The sequence below is a fragment of the Dendrobates tinctorius genome, unplaced genomic scaffold, assembly GCF_039654945.1.
Source record: "Dendrobates tinctorius isolate UK_male_01 unplaced genomic scaffold, ASM3965494v1 ptg000181l, whole genome shotgun sequence".
Classification (NCBI taxonomy): Eukaryota; Metazoa; Chordata; class Amphibia; order Anura; family Dendrobatidae; genus Dendrobates; species Dendrobates tinctorius.
In genome coordinates, this window is record NW_027361848.1 from 3,228,397 (window position 1) to 3,246,788 (window position 18,392).

General features: G+C 48.6%; 1 protein-coding gene across 21 annotated transcripts in view; it reads right to left on the reverse strand.

Annotated features, from left to right (window-relative positions):
* The window catches only part of AFDN (afadin, adherens junction formation factor), a 647,761-nt gene that overhangs the window by 511,047 nt on the left and 118,322 nt on the right, over positions 1 to 18,392 (reverse strand). The window lies entirely within an intron of this gene.

Genomic DNA, 18,392 nt, shown 5'->3' on the forward strand with positions numbered 1-18,392 from the left:
ACAGGTGACGTGGCCAGGGGCTGATTTTTGCCCCCCTCCATTTTCCCCAACGTCCCTCTCTCTGCGTGTGGCGCCCCCCGCCCCCACCGCACTGCCGGCACTGCCGCTCCCGGCGACGCACAGGGAGGGAGAAAACCGCCGGCACCCGACTTCCGGTCTGGCTCCGCTAGCCCCGCCCCCACCGTGTCACTTCCGGTCCGGGCGTGCCCGAGGACGCGCAGGCCGCCAGCGTCACCGGCCCCGCCCCCGCAATGTCACTTTGGTACGGGCGTGCGCGAGGACGCGCAGGCCACCGTCCCCGCCGCGTCACTTCCGGTTCGGACGAGCGCGAGGACGCCACCAGCGCTACCGGCCCCGCCCTCCACCTCATCCTTTCTGGTACAGGCACGCGAGGACACGCAGGCCACCAGCGCCATGGCGGTGCCCAACACACAGCGCCCCTCGGACGCAGCCGCACGCCGACCGCGATCCAGGCCGAGGGGGACCACACCGCCAGAACAAGGACCGGGATCAGGGGAAGAGAGGCCATACTTACCTGCCGGCGCCGGCCCAGGAGACGGGCATCCGCCGGACCCCGCTCCCACCTGCCCCGCACACTGACGTGGAACCCTGCGTGGGCCACCGTGGCGCTTCCAGGGGACTCAGCACTGCCCGAGGTAGGAGAACCCCCACTACCCGAGTTGGACAGCCGGCCTGGGGATTCCTCATCCATGATGGCATGATCTGTAGGGAATCCTGTCCTCCAGGAACAGGAAACCAACTGATGCGTGGGAGAGGTGCCGCCCTTATGTATCTGTAGGATTTCCTGTTCCTGGAGGGTGGATCCCCTCTCTCAGGTGGTGCTGTCATGGACGACCGAATAAAGTACCAATACCTTGTTTACAAACAACAGTATCACGGTGCTTGATTGGCAGCAAACTCGCCGTAACCCCATAGAGAATCTATGGAGTATTGTCAAGAGGAAGACGAGAGACACCAGACCCAAAACTGTAGACGAGCTGAATGCTGCCATCAAAGCAACCCGTGCTTCCATAACACTTCAGCAGTGCCACGGCCTGATCGTCTCCATGCCACGTTGCATTGACGCAGTAATTGATGCAAAAGGAGCCCTGACCAAGTACTGAGTGCATTTACTGAACATACTTTTCAGTAGGCCAACAGTTTGGATTTTAAAATCTATTTCAAGCTGGTGTTATAAAGTATTCTAATTTACTGAAATAATGACTTTTGGGTTTTCATTGGCAGTAAGCCATAACCATCAACCTTAACAGAAATAAACACTTGAAATAGATCACTCTGTTTGTAATGACTCTATATAATATAGGAGTTTCACTTTTTGTATTGAAGAACTGAATTAAATTCACTTGTTGATGATATTCTAATTTTGCGACATGCACTTGTATCTGCACAGGAGGCAGAGTGGAAGGCACTCACTGAGGCGTGTAGAGTGGCTGAGTGTAAGACTGCTAAGGTGTAGGTAGATAGCAGGTATTCTTTTGGAATATATGATTATGGTACAATATGGAAAACCAGATATTTTCTAACATCATATGGGAAACCTATAAAGAATGCAGAGCGTGCATAAGCTCTGATGGAAGCTCTTCTGTTACCAAGTAAGCTTGGTGTGGTAAAGAAAAGAGCTGACACTCAAGCTTACACCAATGAAGCCAGAGGAAATGCTTGTACACATGATGCCACCAAGAAAGCAGCAAAGAGGCCGAGAGATGAGAGTACAGACAGTAACCCAGTGGAACCTCTCATTCCTGATATAATTAAATCTGTAAAGAAACAGGTGGTTCAATAGGAAAAAGATTGGGAAGCACAGGAAGCCCAGCTGACTGAGAAACAATTCTGGAAAAAGGGCAGTAAGCTTTGTCTGCCGTGAGCTCTTTACTCAATGATGGCCCAGGCAACCCAAGGACTAACATTTGTAAGCCATGTGTGCTTTGGTTGACAAGGTATGGGTGGCACCAGAGGTCAGTACCCAGGTGGCCAGGTATACCCAGTCTTGTATGACATGTGCCAGAATCAATGCAAGAAAAATTGCAAAGACCCCGCAGAAACACACCCCATGTCCGCACTACCCGTTCCAGAGACTGCAGATTGACTATATACAACTACCATAAGTAGCGGTATACTAGTTCGTGCTTGTGTGTTGATCCCTTTTCAGGTTGGCCTGAGGCATATCCGGTACAGAAAGCTACAGCTTAAGGATACTGCTCAAAAACTCATGAAGGAGGTGGTATGTAGATATTAAAGTTAAAGATTCAGAACGCAAAAGAAACTGGCAAACAATGGACCGAATGCTTGATTTTAGCCTTTTTCTCAATGAGATACACTCCAGGTAGAAAAACAGGACCCTCTTTGGTTCCCTTCCTAGAACAGGGTTATAAATCCCTCAGTCACTTAAGATGTGAAATGATAGCCTGAAAAGCTATGTGCAAGCCTTGCATAATCTCCTAAACAATATGCATAAACAGGTGTATTCTTCCATTCCAGACCTGGACTCAGTGTCTGGAACACAAGAGACTGGGTGGCCCTAAAGAGTCACGTAAAGAAATGCCTTGAGGCTATGTGCACACGCTGCGGATTCACAAGCGGATTTTTCCATGCGGATCCGCGGGTAAAACCACAGGTAAATTGACCTGCGGTTTTACCTGCGGATTGGCCAGCGGTTTTCCTCTGCGGTTTGACATCTGGACAATGGAATAGGTGTGAAACCGCAGCGGAATCCGCAGAAAAAACTGACATGTCAATTCTTTCTGCGGATTTAAAACCGCAGCTTTTTCGCAGTGAAAAAAACCGTAGCATGTGCACTGCGGATTGTAAATCCCATAGACTTACAAGATACTGTACACTGTCTGCGGAACTGCTGCGGATCCGCAGAGGCCAAATCCGCAGCAGAATCCGCAGCGTGTACACCTTTATAGAAGATTTCATGGGCCATTCCACGTTCTTCTGACCACAGCAACTTCGGTGAACCTTGAGTGAAAATCCACATGGATACATGTCAGACACTGTAAAAGTCACTCCACCAGTAGAATGAGGAACTTTTTGCCAGTTGTAATGGGAATAGCTGCATCATTGCCTTTAACAAGACATTAAATGAAGTTCTAAATGATGACTGGGGCAATGAATTCATTAGACATCAAGTACTTTTAAAAGACATGTACACAAGTACATTACCAAAAGACTGTTGGATTTGCACTCACAGTCCTGTGAGTTCCAATACTACGCCTCATTTAGCCATTCTAGTAACTTTGAAAGAAATGTTCTATTTGAGTAACCACAATTTTCCGACAAAAAAAATTGCACAGGCAGCTGACACCCGGCACTAAGTGCCAGGAGCGGTCACAGACAGCTCCGAGTACTTTAACCCCTGAAGTGCTGCGATCGAACATGATCATAGCATTACGGAAGCTGGCAGAGGGCGGACAGCCCCTCTGCCTTTGGATCAGAGACTCCGCGGTGTGAGGCGGGGTCCCGATCGTTGCCATGGGGACCCAATGTCATCTTGGCGACATCCAGGTCACCAGACAGAGAAAACTTGCTGATCACGTGCAGTGCATGATCAGCAAGTCTCTCTGTCAGTGCAGAGCTGACAGTTTCTATAGCATGGGGACGCTGCTATATCTCTGTGCTATAGGAGCAATCAGCCTGCAAAAAATGATTGTTCTACTATGGAACTAAGTATATATATATATATATATATATATATATATATATATATATATATATATATATATATATACACACACACACACACATATATATATATATATATATATATATATATATATATACACACACTATTTATATATATATATATATATATATATATATATACACACATACATACACACACATTATATATATATACATACACACACATTATATACATACATATATATATATATATATATATATATATATATATATATATATACATACACACACACAATTTATAGCACAGACAGCGGTTGATAAATACTCCCATCAGCCGCTCCTGCTGTCACTGTTATTAGCGACAGCAGGGGTAGGCTGATATTAGTAATCGGTAGTAATAGTGCCATCAGCCGCCGCCTGCTGTCTCTTATATCACTTAAATATAACTCATCATTCTCCCCTGCTCGCACCGATTGCCGGCAGAGCAAGGGAGAATGATGAGAGCCGTGTTCAGCACTCAGCGCCAGCGCTTACTGTAACTCTTCTTCCCCGGCGATGATGCGTGTCACACACAGGACATCCATTTGGGTCATTCATGTGCATGTGTCCAGGAAGTTTTGCGAACTGAGCTGACATTAAAAAAACAAACATGTCAGCGTGTTTTGTCCAAGGACACATGGTTCGTAGAAACATACAGATATGCGCACAGATCCATTCACTTGAATGGGTCTACGTGTGTACACGTCTCCAGTACATGTGAAAACCATTACCACACGTACTGGAGACACAGACGTTTGAAAGAAGCCTAAATCTGGTATCCCTGTAAACGCACAAACCCAAAGACTAAAGTCACCTAATCACTTATACCGCATGAGGAACGGCAAAAAAATAAAATAAAAACAATTCTTCACCTGCTGTTGATTTTTACATTCTGCCTCCCAAAGATCGCAGTAAGGCTTGTCGCACATTTATCCTGCGCTGAGCACTTGCACCGGGGTTTCCGTGTAGATCTCTGAAATACGTGATTCAGACGGAACCTCTGGTGGAAGATTGCCTATAATGAGGCAGATATAGGCACTGTGGACGCCGTCTGGCCTGTGATTCGACACTAAATAAAAGTGAAGTCGGCCACAGTTGTGTGCACTTCTGAAAAGAAGGACACCACAGAACAGAGGCCAGATAGAGCCCAGAGTAACTCTGCTGCCTCTAAATAGTGAATGGATCCCTCAGGGGTTTCATCTGAATCACGTCACTCTGAGATTTAGATGGAGACCTAAAGTAAGTGGTCAGCGTAGAGCGTTGGATAAATGTTATCCCAAACACTATGTAAAATGTTCCCAATAAAAGCTTCGACTCCATCCACAAAAAAGCAAGCTCTCACTCAGGTCTGCCATCAATTAATGGAAATATAGGGGGCTTCAATGTTACTCGTAGCATAAAGGCTCTGGAAAAGCAAAATTGCTCCTCATCCACCAAAAGAAATTCAGCAAATTCTCTGCTCCCAAATCCAAATGCCCCCCCCCCCTCCTTCTGAGCCCCACAGTGTACCTAAACCACATATTGCGTCCACGTTTGACAAAACTGAAGCGATGAGAGCCCGCCTAACTTATGAGTGCATGCCTCTAAAAGCACGGGTTGGGCATAAGGTACTGGTCACTACAGCGTACTACTCGCTACAACGGCAGTTTGCAATTTTCACTTGGCAACATTCATTGCTGCTTGTTTCTGGAAAATACCTATGAAGTCAAAATCGTTACTACACCTGTAGATAAATTCCCCAAGCAGAATAGTTTCCAAAATTAGGTCACTTGAGGGGGGAATTCTTCTCTTCTATCAATTAGGGGCTTTGTATATAGAGTCCGCAAACTGTTCTAGGAAAATCAGTGCTCGAGGAGGTAAATAGTGCTCCGTCCCTACCGAGTCTCTCCATATGGCTAAGTAGTACTGTACAATTACATATAGGTTATTGACACATCCAGTAGAAATTGTAGGACAAATTTTGTTGCCATTATTACCCACGTCTTGTGTGAAATTGTAAAATCTTTGGTTAAAACAAAATTTTAGTTAGTTTTTCTTCACTGACTAATGGTATAAAATTCCGTGACACACCCATGGTGTCAATGTGATCAATGCAACCCTAAATGAATTCATTGAGTGGCGTAGTTCGTAAAATGGGGTCACATATGAGGGGTTCTGCTGTTCTAGCAGCTCATGGGTTCTCCTAGTGGGTCATGGGTACCTGCAAACCATAACCGTAAAATCTGGCGCTCCTTGCCTTCTGAGCTTTGCACTGTGCCTGAAAAATATTTCCCGATTATATGTAGGGTATTGGCGCACTCAGGGAAAAAAATGGACCTCCGTATGTTGTAAAAAAAAAAATAAAAAATCCCATTAGCTCTAAGAAAAATTATAAACTTGGGGATAAAACTTTTTAGTGGTAAAATGTAATTTATTCTTTCACCGCTAAGTGGCATAAAATTCTGAGGCACGTGTGGTGTTAAAATGATCACTGCACCCCTAGATGAATTCATTGGGGAGTGTAGTTTGTAAAATAGGTTCAAACCATTCCAGCAAAATCTGAACTACAATATGGCGCCTCATCCCTTTTGAGATTTACATTGTGTCTCAAAAGTAGTATTCCCCTACATATGGGGTATCGGCGTAAACAAGAGAAATTGCATAACAAACTGTATGGTGCAATTTATCTGGTTACCCTTATCAAAATGCAAAATTTGGGTCCAAAGTAACATTTTTTTTTAGGAAAATGTGTTATTTTCACGGCTCAACGTTATAAAACTTCTGTGAAGCACCTGGGGGTCAAGGTGCTCACCACACATCTAAATACATTCCTTGGGGGGGGTCTAGCTTTTAAAATGGGGTCACTTATGGGGGGTTTCCACTGCACATCAGGGGCTCTCCAAAAGCGACATGGCTTCCAATCTCAATTGAAGGTCCATTTTGCGTCAAAGAAGTCAAATGGCGCTTCTTCCCTTCCAAGCTCTGCCATGCGCCTAAACAGTGGTTTACCCCCTCATATGTGGCATCAGCGTACTCAGGACGAATTGCAAAACAACTTTTGGGGTCCAATTTCTCCTATTACCCTTGGGAAAATAAAAAAAATTTGGATCTGAAATACATTTTTTGCGAAGTTAAATCTTTTTGTTTTTAAACATTCCAAAAATTCCTGTGAAGCACCTGAATGGTTAATAAACTTCTTGATTGTGGTTTTGAGCACCTTGAGGGGTGCCGTTTTTAGAATGGTTTAACTTTTGGGTACCGTATATACTCGAATATAAGCCGAGATTTTCAGCCCGTTTTTTTGGGCTGAAAGTCCCCCTCTCGGCTTATATTCGAGTCATATACACCGGGGGTCAGAGGGGGAGGGGGGGCGGGGGTGTCAGGTCATACTTATCCGTCCTGACGCTGTGACTTGAGCCCCCAGCTTCTCCCCGTGCTCTCTCTTCCTGCCTTCAGCGGTCACGTGGTGCCGCTCATTAAAACTCATGAATATGCGCATATCATAAGTTTTAATGAGCGGCACCACGTGACCGCTGAAGGCAGGAAGAGAGAGCACGGGGAGAAGCTGGGGGCTCAAGACACAGCGTCAGGATGGGTAAGTATAGCGATACTCACCTGTCCTGCGTCCATGGCTGCTTGCTGCTGTCTGTGTCTGTCATCGGTCAGTGACTTCAGACAGCAGAGGGCGTGGTGACGTGGTTAGTGCGCGCCGCGCCCCCTGCAGTCTGAACGTCACTGACTGATGACGTAGCAGATAGCGGTGAGCAGCCATGGACGCAGGACAGGTGAGTATCTGACACCCAGCGACGGAGAGGTGAGTATGTCATTTTTTTTATTTTTACATGCTGCAGCAGCGGCAGCACATGGGGAAATAATCTTAAGGAGCTTCTAATGGGGGCAGCACATGGGGAAATAATCTTAAGGAGCTTCTAATGGGGGCAGTATATGGGGGAACAATATGGAGCTTCTAATGGGGGCAGTATATGGGGGAACAATATGGAGCTTCTAATGGGGGCAGTATATGGGGGAACAATATGGAGCTTCTAATGGGGGCAGTATATGGGGGAACAATATGGAGCTTCTAATGGGGGCAGCATATGGGGGAACAATATGGAGCTTCTAATGGGGGCAGTATATGGGGGAATAATCTATGGAGCATTTCCCACCCTAGGCTTATACTCGAGTCAATACGTTTTCCCAGTTTTTTGTGGCAAAATTAGGGAGGTCGGCTTATACTCGAGTATATACGGTATCTTCTATCAGAACGACCTTTAAAAAAAAAAAAAAAAAACACACAGTTCCTGAATTGGAATTGCTGTTTTTTTGCTTATTCAGCCCCTTCTAAAAATCAGAGAGCCATCTTAAAAAATGTTATGTTCCCCAAAATAGTCCCTATATAAACATCAACTAGTCCCACAAAAAGCAAGCCATCACATCACCATTGGCATATATAAAAGAAAACTATAATGCTCAAAATATTAAGGTTTCAGTGTGACAGCAGCCATACATAAAAACAGATCTAAATCTGCAATAAACAAAAAATCACACAAGCGCTTACCCAGAAATTAAAATCTGGTATTGCTGTAATCGCACAGACCTGAAGAATAATGTCGCCTAATCACTTGCAGGTCTGGCAAAAATTAAGAAACTACTGCAAAATTTTCGGTTTGTCTGATTTTTCTTTTTATAGGTATATTTTTGAGTAAAATGTAAATTGCTCTTTTATTCTATAAACTACTGACAACATATCTTCGAATTTCCAAGCACTAAATTTTGCATTTAATTTTCAGAAAATGAGAAATGGTCAAAATAACAAAAAAATGCAGTGCTTGCAGACCTCAAATAATGCTAAGAAAACAAGTTCATAATCATTTAGAGACAGCAATACTAATGTTTTAACTCAAGAAGAGTTCAGAAATCAATATTTTCTGGAATAATCATGATTTCTAATCACAGCTTTCGTGTGTCTTGGCATGCTTTCTACCAGTCTTTCACACTGCTTTTGGGTGACCTTATGCCACCTAGTACAAAAATGTAAGCAGTTCTTCTTTGTTTGATGACTTGTGACTATCCATCTTCCTCTTGAATACATTTTCAATGGGGTTCAGGTCCGGAGACTGGGCTGGCCATGACAGGGACTTGATGTGGCAGTCCTTCATCCACACATTGATTGACCTAGCTGTGTGGCATGGCGCATTGTCATGCTGGGAAAAAACAGTCCTCAGAGTTGGGGAACATTGCCTGAGCAAAAGGAATCAACTGTTTTTCCAGGATAATCTTGTATGCGGCTTGAATCATACGTCCTTCACAAAGATTAACCTGCCCAATTCCAGCCTAGCTGAAGCAACCCAGATCATCACCGATCTTTCACCAAATTTCATAGTGGGTGCAAGACACTGTGGCTTGTACGCCTCTACGTCTCCGTCTAACCATTAGACGACCAGGTGTTGGGCAAAGCTGAAAATGAGACTCATCAGAGAAGATTACCTTACTCCAGTCCTCTATGGTCCAAGTCCTTATGGTTTTCGGCAAACTTCAGCCTGGCTCTCCTTTGCTTCTCATTGATGAAAGGATTTTTTCTACCTTTACATGACTTGATCACTGCCTCTAGGAGCCTGTTACAAACTGTTCTTGCCGTGCAATTGACCCCAACTGCCATTTGCCATCCTTTTTTAGGTCACTTGATGTCATCCTGCGTTTGTTGAGTGACATTCGAATAAGATGACGGTCATCCTAGTCAGTGGAGTCGTTTTCGCCCTCTGCCGGTCTGTAGCTTTGTTGTCCCCAATGTCCGCTGCTTGACCTTGTTGTAATAGACTGCAGTCTTAGAAATATTAAGGATGGAGGCAGCATGACGCTCACTGTATCCCTCCGCTAGTAAAGCCAGAATAGAGCCCTTCTTTTCCTCACCCAAGACTTTGCTTTTCAACTCTTTTGGCATTGTTGAAAGTTATTTTTTCATTCCTATTACTTTCAGGATATTAGTAGCACTTGTTTTGCCATCCAGCTTGTCCAATTGCAAGAGGATTGTGAACACCACAGCAGGGCTTTTTTTATACTTTCCATCACTAAATAAGATTTGGTTCAGGCGATCACCTAATCAGAAGCACATTAAGTAGAAAGAGGTGTACTCTGGTGGGAATTCAACTGACACTGGAATGGAATTGGCTGTCAAGACATGTAGAGAAGCTGATTTTTATAAAACTGTGCAGTGGTCTCTTAATTTTTGCCAGAGCTGTATACCACACGAGGAACAGCGTAAAAAATAAATAAGACCAATTCTGCTGTAGATTTGTTCATTCTGCCTCCCAAAGATTAAAATAAGGCTCGGCTCACATTTAGGACGGGATCACACTACCGTGTGTGATGAGACAAACTCGCACGAATCTCTCGCATCAAAACCCGGCGCTGCCGCCGGCACTCAGGACCGGAGCTGCAGCTGCATGCATTTCTATGCAGCCACAGCTCCGTTCCTGAGTGCTGACAGCAGCGCAGGGTGTTGATGCGAGAGACTCGTGTGAGTTTCTTGCATCACACATGGTAGTGTGATCTCGGCCTTACAGTTGGGAAAAATAGAATTTAGTCAGCCACCAATTGTGCAAGTACTCCCACTTAAAAAGATGAGAAAGGCCTGTAATTAACATCATGGGTAGACCACAGCTATGAGAGTCAAAATGAGAAAACAAATCCAGAAATTCACCTTGTCTGATTTGGCAAGATTTCTTTTGCAAATTATGGTGGAAAATAAGTATTTGGTCATTAACAAAAGTTCATCTCAATATTTTGTTATATATCCTTTGTTGGCAATGACAGAGGTCAAACGTTATATTTAAAGGGAATCTGTCACCCCATTTTTCTAGTATCAGCTGCGGCCACCGCCATCAGGGGCTTATCTACAGCATTCTGTAATGCTGTAGATAAGCCCTCGATGTAACCTGAAAGATAAGAAACATTAGTTAGATTATACTCACCGGGGGCGGTCCAGTCTTGGTCCGATGGGTGTTGCGGTGTGGCGTCTCCCATCTTCTAACGGTGACGTCCTCTTCTTTGATGCCTGACGTGGCTTCTGCGCAGGCGCTCTGCTCTGCCCTTTTGAGGGCAGAGCAGAATACTGCAGTGCACAGCGCCGGACCTCTCCCGGCGCCAGCGCACTGCAGGACTCTGCTCTGCCCTCAACACAGCAGAGTGCGCCTGCGCAGGAGCCACGACAGGCAGCAAAGAAGAGGACGTCACCGTTAGAAGATGGGAGACGCCGGATCGGATCGTGACACCCACCGGACCCGGACCCCCCCCCCCCCCCCCCCGGTGAGTATAATCTCTCTCCTTTTTTCTTATCTTTCAGGTTACATCGGGGGCTTATCTACAGCATTACAGAATGCTGTAGATAAGCCCCTGATAGCGGTGACCGCAGCTGATACTCGAAACATGGATTTTTGTGAGTACTCACCGTAAAATCCTTTTCTCCGAGACGCTCATTGGGGGACACAGAGACTGTGGGGTGTGTGCTACTGCCGTCTGGAGGCTGACACTAGGCATACAAAAAACAAGTTAGCTCCTCCTCCGCCGCATACACCCTCGCCCCGATAGCGGGCGGAAACCAGTTTAGTGCAAAAGCAGTAGGAGAACATCCAAAAATTAGCCTTAATGCAGAAAATCATATGTCTGAAAAAGGACCACCCTACATTAAATAAGAATTAAATAAACAAGAGCCAACTGGCTATCAGGGTGGGTGCTGTGTCCCCCAATGAGCGTCTCGGAGAAAAGGATTTTACGTTGAGTACTCACAAAAATCCATGTTTCTCCTTCGTCTCATTGGGGGACACAGAGACTGTGGGACGTCCTAAAGCAGTCCCTGGGTGGGAGGACAACTCACCGATCCAAGCCGCATGCCCTCCTGTCTAAAGGTGTGCCACTGCTGCTTGGAGAATTTTCCTACCCAGGCTCGCATCCGACGAGGCCCGAGTATGCACATTGTAATGCTTACAAAAAGTGTGCAGGCTGGACCAGGTTGCTGCTTTGCATACCTGCTCTGCCGAAGCCTGGTGCCGAAGCGCCCAAGAGGCACCCACTGCCCGAGTAGAGTGCGCCCCTATCCCTGTTGGAATCGGTGAGCCTCTAGTACGGTAAGCCTCCTGAATAGTTAGGCGAATCCATCTGGCTATGGTTGACCGTGAGGCTGCGAGACCCTTCCTGCGCCCTTCAGGAATCACAAACAACGAGTCCGTCTGGCGAAAAGGTGCTGTCCTTGACACGTACCTCCTGAGAGCTCTTACCAGATCTAAAGAGTGGAGCGCCCTTTCCACTCTGTGTACTGGCGCTGGACAAAACGAAGGCAGAACAATGTCCTCATTAATATGGAAAGAGGACACGACCTTCGGCAGAAAAGGCGGCGGTGGTCTAAGGACTACTTTATCCTTAAAAAAAGTCAGAAAAGGAGCTCTGCAAGATAATCCTCCTAACTCCGAGACCCGCCTAATGGAAGTTATGGCTTCCTGGAGAGATATGACAATGAAATTTTCTGTAAAGGTTCAAACGGGGCTTCCTGTAGGACACCCAGGACCAGGTTAAGGTCCCAGGCGTCTATGGGTGCTCTATAGGGGGGCACCAAATGAGAGACCCTCTGAATGAACGTCCTGACCTGCATATTGGTAGCGATCTTTCGCTGAAAAAGGACCGACAAGGCCGAAATCTGCCTCCTAAGGGAACTTGGCGCCAACCCTGCGTCCAGGCCGGACTGCAGAAAAGCCAGGATGTTGGGTACCGAAAAGGATAATGGCGCAACCCCGTGTTCTCGACACCAATGAAAGAAAACCTTCCAAGTGTTTTGATAAATTTTCGCCGAGGCCGGCTTCCAGGCGCTAACCATTGTCGCAACCACTTCACGCCCAAATCCCGCCTGGGTCAGAATCCAAGATTCAACGGCCATGCCGTCAAACACAGGGCCCCCAAGTTCGGGTGGCAGATCGGCCCCTGAGACAGTAAGTCTGGCCGTTCCGGTAGACGCCAAGGCACGTCTGCGAGGAGCTGCACTAGATCCGCGTACCATACTCGACGGGGCCAGCAGAATTGCCGGGACCCCCTCTGTCTTGATCTTTCTGATGACCCTTGGGAGAAGCGGCAGTGGGGGAAACAGGTATGGGAGCCGAAACTGGCTCCACGGTAGGACCAACGCATCCACCGCGATCGCTCGCGGGTCCTGAGACAGAGCGACAAACGTGCTCACCTTGGCGTTCTCCCTGGACGTCATCAGATCCACGTCTGGAGTCCCCCACCGTTGGCAAATCTGCTGGAAGACCTCGGGGTGAAGGGACCATTCCCCGGCCGCGACGCCCTGTCGGCTTAGGAAATCTGCTGCCCAATTTTCCACACCTGGTATGTGAACTGCTGAGATTACCGAGTGGTGCCTCTCGGCCCAACGGAGCACATGCTCTATCTCGCGCGTGGTTGCCCTGCTGCGCGTGCCTCCCTGGTGATTCACATACGCCACTGCCGTGGCGTTGTCTGACTGAACTCGCACTGGGCGTCCTGCTAGCAAGTGCTGAAAATGCTGCAGCGCCAACCGCACCGCTCAAATCTCCAACAGGTTGATCGGCAGACGAGCCTCCTGAGGCGACCATTGCCCCTGGGCCGTGTGATGCCGGAAGATTGCCCCCCAGCCGAAAAGACTTGCATCGGTCGTGATCACCAACCAATGATCTGGGGAAAAGGCTTCCCCTGACGAAGAGAGGAATCGTGTGTCCACCATTGAAGCGCCCGTCGAACCTGAGAGGGCAACCTGCACTGATGATTGAGGGAGAACGAACTCCCGTCCCAAGCCGCTGAGAGCATGCTGCAGGGGACGGAGATGAAATTGAGCAAACGGAATTGCTTCCATCGCCGCCACCATCCTTCCTAGAACCCTCATCCCGAACCGGATAGTGTGAGGGCCCGGTTGTTGAAGACTTCGGACTCCCTGCCGGAGCGCCCGAGCCTTGTCCTGAGGGAGAATTACCAACCCTCGGTAAGTGTCAAAAATCATCCCCAGGAATAAAATCCTCTGAGCTTGGGTAAGGGAAGATTTCTTCCCGTTGATCAACCATCCTAGGCAAGATAGGGTATCCAGTGTGATGCTCACATTCTCTTCGCATGCCCGAAAGGACGGCCCCTTTACTAAGAGGTCGTCTAAGTACGGCAAAACCACTATGCCCCGAGAATGTAGAACGGCCATGACGACCGCCATCACTTTCGTGAATATCCTGGGGGCCGTGGCCAACCCGAAAGGTAGGGCCACAAACTGAAAATGCCGGCCCTCGATTGCAAACCGAAGGAACCTTTGATGTGGGGGGAAAATAGGGATGTGCAGGTAGGCATCCTGGACATCGATCGAGGCCAAATATTCTCCGTGCTCCATGGACGATATGACAGACCGGAGATTCCATGCGAAAACGCCTGACCCTGATGAACCTGTTCAGGAGCTTTAAGTCCAGAACCGGCCTTACTGTTCCGTCCTTCTTGGGGACTGCGAACAGATTGGAATAAAATCCTTGGGTCTAAACGCACTCTGGTACAGGGACAATGACCCCGTTGCGCCGCAACACCTCGATGGCCCCTAGCAATGCCTCTGCCCGGGATTCCGTTTTGGGAAGCCGGGAAAGAAAAAATCGTCTTGGCGGATCTTTGACAAACTATTTTGTACCCGGAACACACTAATTCTGCCACCCATGCGTCGCGCGCCACCGCGACCCAGACGCGGCAGAACCTGCGCAGACGTCCGCCTACTCTGCTGTCCTCGGGTACTGGATGCCTCGAGTCATTTCGCTGAGGGCTTCTGGGACCTGGCCCCCCTTGATCTGGGCGGGCGGCCCCGCATCCTACCCAGCGGGTTGGTTCTATACGTGACCTGATGCTCCTTGTCTTGGTTATAGCGAGCTGGGGTGGAGGTACTGGCCGCTGCCATCCACCCGGGGGTGCGAAATGCTCGAAAGCACGCCTGAGGTTGACGAAAAGGCGGCCTAATCCTTTGCTGTGGAAGGAAGCTGCTTTTTCCCCCTGTAGCATCTGAAATGAGCTTGTCTAATTTCTCCCCAAATAGCCGATTACCCTGAAAAGGCAGGGAAGTCAAAGACTTCTTAGAAATAGAATCAGCTCGCCATAACCTTAACCACAAGGCTCTCCTAATGGCGATTGCATTTGCTGCCGCTACAGCCGCGCCATTAGCCGCATCCAAGGATGCATTAATTAAATAGTCACCCGCCATCGCGATCTGACTTGCTATCTCCGCCACTTCCGACGGCAAATCTCTATCCTGTAGGACCTTGTTTAAAGAATCTGACCATGACATCATGGCTTTGGCTACCCATGTTGCCACAAAAGAAGGAAAGAGCGCTGATCCCGATGCTTCATACACCGAGCGAGCTAAACCTTCTATGAGTCGATCCGTGGGGTCCTTGATGGAAGAACCGCTAGGTACTGACAACAAGGACCTTGAAGCTAGGCGTGACACTGGGGGATCCACTACCGGAGATTCCGCCCATTTTTTACAAAGTTCCGATGCGAACGGATATCTCGTTTCCAGCGTTTTTTGTCCTGAAAAACGTTTGTCTGGACGTTCCCTATGCCGCTGCACTATATCCTCGAACTCAGGATGAGTGCTAAATACTCTATGTGGTCTCCTGGTCTTCTTAAAGGATACCTTATGACCTGTAGTTAGGAGACATCATCGTCAATACCCAGAGTCTGATTGACTGCTTCAATAAGACTGTCTGCCGTCTCCCGGTACCCCGGGGTATCCAGGTCCAAGGACTCTTCCCAGTCATCACCTGAACTCTGCTCGCTCCCAGAAAATGGTGACGGTGAGCGAGATGCCGCACTCACGGATGCTGAGGCACCGGAGGGGCCAGGAGACGCCGTACGGGCTCTTTTCCTGTGCGCCTGCCTAGAGAGTGTGCGGCCCCTGCAGGCCGGAGCCTCTTGTGAGGTGGTGACCCCTCCCAAACAGGCGATCCGTCATCTCTACCCCTATCCGGGGCCTGAAGGGTCTCAATCGCCTTCGTGAGCGAAACCATGGACCGAGAGAGTGATAACGCCCATTCTGGGGGATCCAGACCCCTGGGCTCTGTCGCAGGGGAGGGCTCCTGGTCGCGTTCGGAGTCGCAGGCTTCACATAACTTAATAGTTTGCGCTCGTGGGAACATCACCCCACAGGAAACGCATGCGGCATAAAGGAACGTGTGCGTTTTTCCTTTCCCAGACATACTGCTGGCGTCGGCCCACACACAAAAAATCCCTTAAAGGTTTGGGGGGGGGGGGGGTAGGCGGAAGGGGAGGAGGGTACTGTGTAGTGCCCTAGTGTGGCTCCGGGACGGGGTCGCACTTACCCGCTCCTGCGCGTCTCTCCCCGTGCTTCAGTTGCCTCACTCCTGGTAGGCTGCGATTCCTCTGTGATCGCGGCCTACCCTGCCTTGCCGCCGGGGCCTCAATTTAATCCGGCGCCTGCCCTGGAGATGGGGGGCGCCGCCGGAAAAGACGTCACGCGTAGGGCGGCGCTTCCGCCCGCGGCCCAGGCCGAAGCCGCGGGCTAAATTTAGAAGCTGTCCGCCCGACCGCTACCCCGGCCGCCCGCCTCCCCATGCCCGGCGGACGACGGGGGGCGGAGCCGGAAATGACGTGCGCCCAGGGCGGCGCTTCCGCCCGCGGCCCAGGCCGAAGCCGCGGGCTAAATTTAGAAGCTGTCCGCCCGACCGCTACCCCGGCCGCCCACCTCCCCATGCCTGACGACGGGGGGCGGCGCCGGAGAAGACATGCGCCCAGTGCGGCGCTTCCGCCCGCGGCCCAGGCCGAAGCCGCGGGCTAAATTTAGAAGCGGTCTGCCCGACCGCTACCCCGGCCGCCCGCCTCCCCATGCCTGACGACGGGGGGCGGTGCCGGAGAAGACATGCGCCCAGGCCGAAGCCGCGGGCTAAATTAGAGCCGGTCCGCCCACCTGGCATGCTGGATTTTCCCCCCAGACCGATCTCTACCCCTCTACCTCGGCCATCCGGCTGCAGCTCCCCACAGTCTCCCGGCCGCGCCAATACCCGGAGGGAGGCGAAGCAGGTTAGAGGAGCGGGTGGAAGGGTGGGGGGAGGGGAAGGGGAAAGCGTGCCTTTACGAAAACGCTGCCCAGGGCCCTCCACTCGCTCCAGCACATACCTGAGGCACTCTGTTTAAGACGGTGCAGGCACCCTAGCTCCGACCGCCTTGCCGGGGCGAGGAGAGGGACCGTCTGCCGCCATGCAGCACCGCCGTCATGCGTTGGTGGAGTCATGGGGGCCGCACAGACTAGTCTTGTGCCTCTGTGCAAGCCCATGGTTTCAATACCTAGGGGTGGACAGGGCTAAGTCTGGCCTAATGTCCCACGTCGCGGGAGAGGAAACGTGGAGGGATACTCGCACGTGGTCGCCCGTTGCTGGTTTGGGGAAATCGGATCCTTTCAATAGGATGCGTTGCCCCTGTCTTATCTTCATAAAACAAAGAAAAAAAATAGATGTCTGGGGAAAAGTCCCAGATATGTCCCTCGGTGCGGGAAAGGATACGCGGAGGTGATACTCAACGCGTGCTCGCCCGTTGTTGGTTTTGGGAGATCGGACCCTTTCTATAGGAACCGTCGCCCCTGTCACATCTTCATGGTAAACTAGAAAAAAATTAGTCTGGAGAGATCCAGACTGCGTGTGCCTCCATAAGACACTAAGCAAAAAACTGGTTTACGCCCGCTATCGGGGCGAGGGTGTATGCGGCGGAGGAGGAGCTAACTTGTTTTTTGTATGCCTAGTGTCAGCCTCCAGATGGCAGTAGCACACACCCCACAGTCTCTGTGTCCCCCAATGAGACGAAGGAGAAAAGTGGGGTGACAGATTCCCTTTAAGTCTTCACAAGGTTGGCACACACTGTTGGTGGTATGTTGGTACTTCTATGAAGCAGCTGCAGATTCAAGGTGATCACCATACATCTAGATAAGTTCTTTGAGGGGTGTGGTTTTCACTGTTTAAGAACATTAAGGATTCTGCAAATGCGTGATGGCATTAGTCATCTATTCCAGCCAAATTTTCACTCCAAAAGTGAAAGGGAGATCCTTCCCTTCCATGTACTTCAACAGTATTTTTCCACCACAACGTAACAACGTATTATGAACGTATTGCAGAGTAACTGCACAACAAATTGTATAGTCCATTTTCTCCTGTTGCCCTTTTGAAAATGCAAAATTTGGGCTAAATTAATATTGTGGTGGAAAGTAAAATTATCATTGTTCCTTCCACATTGCTTTAATTCTGGTAAAGCCTTTAAAAGGATCCAACACTTCTTGAATGTGGTTATGAGCTTTATGAGCACTTTGAGCGGTAAAGGTTTTATAATGGTCTTACTTTGGGTATTTTCTGTCACATAGGCCCCTCAGAGCCACCTCAAACGGCATGTGGTCCTTAAAAAAATGGGTTTTGTATATGTTGTAGTAAAAAGGAGAAAATTGCTGAACTTTTAACCCTTCGAAATTCCTAACAAAAAATGTTTAAAAAATTATGCTGATGTGACGTAGAAATCTGGTGTCATTTATTAACTATTTTAGTGTGATATAACTATCTCGTTTAAGGGCATGAAAATTTAAGGTTTGAAAATTGCAAATTTTTAAATATGTTAAATTTTTGATATTTTCATAAGTGAACGCAAATTATATCACCCTCAATTTACCACAAATA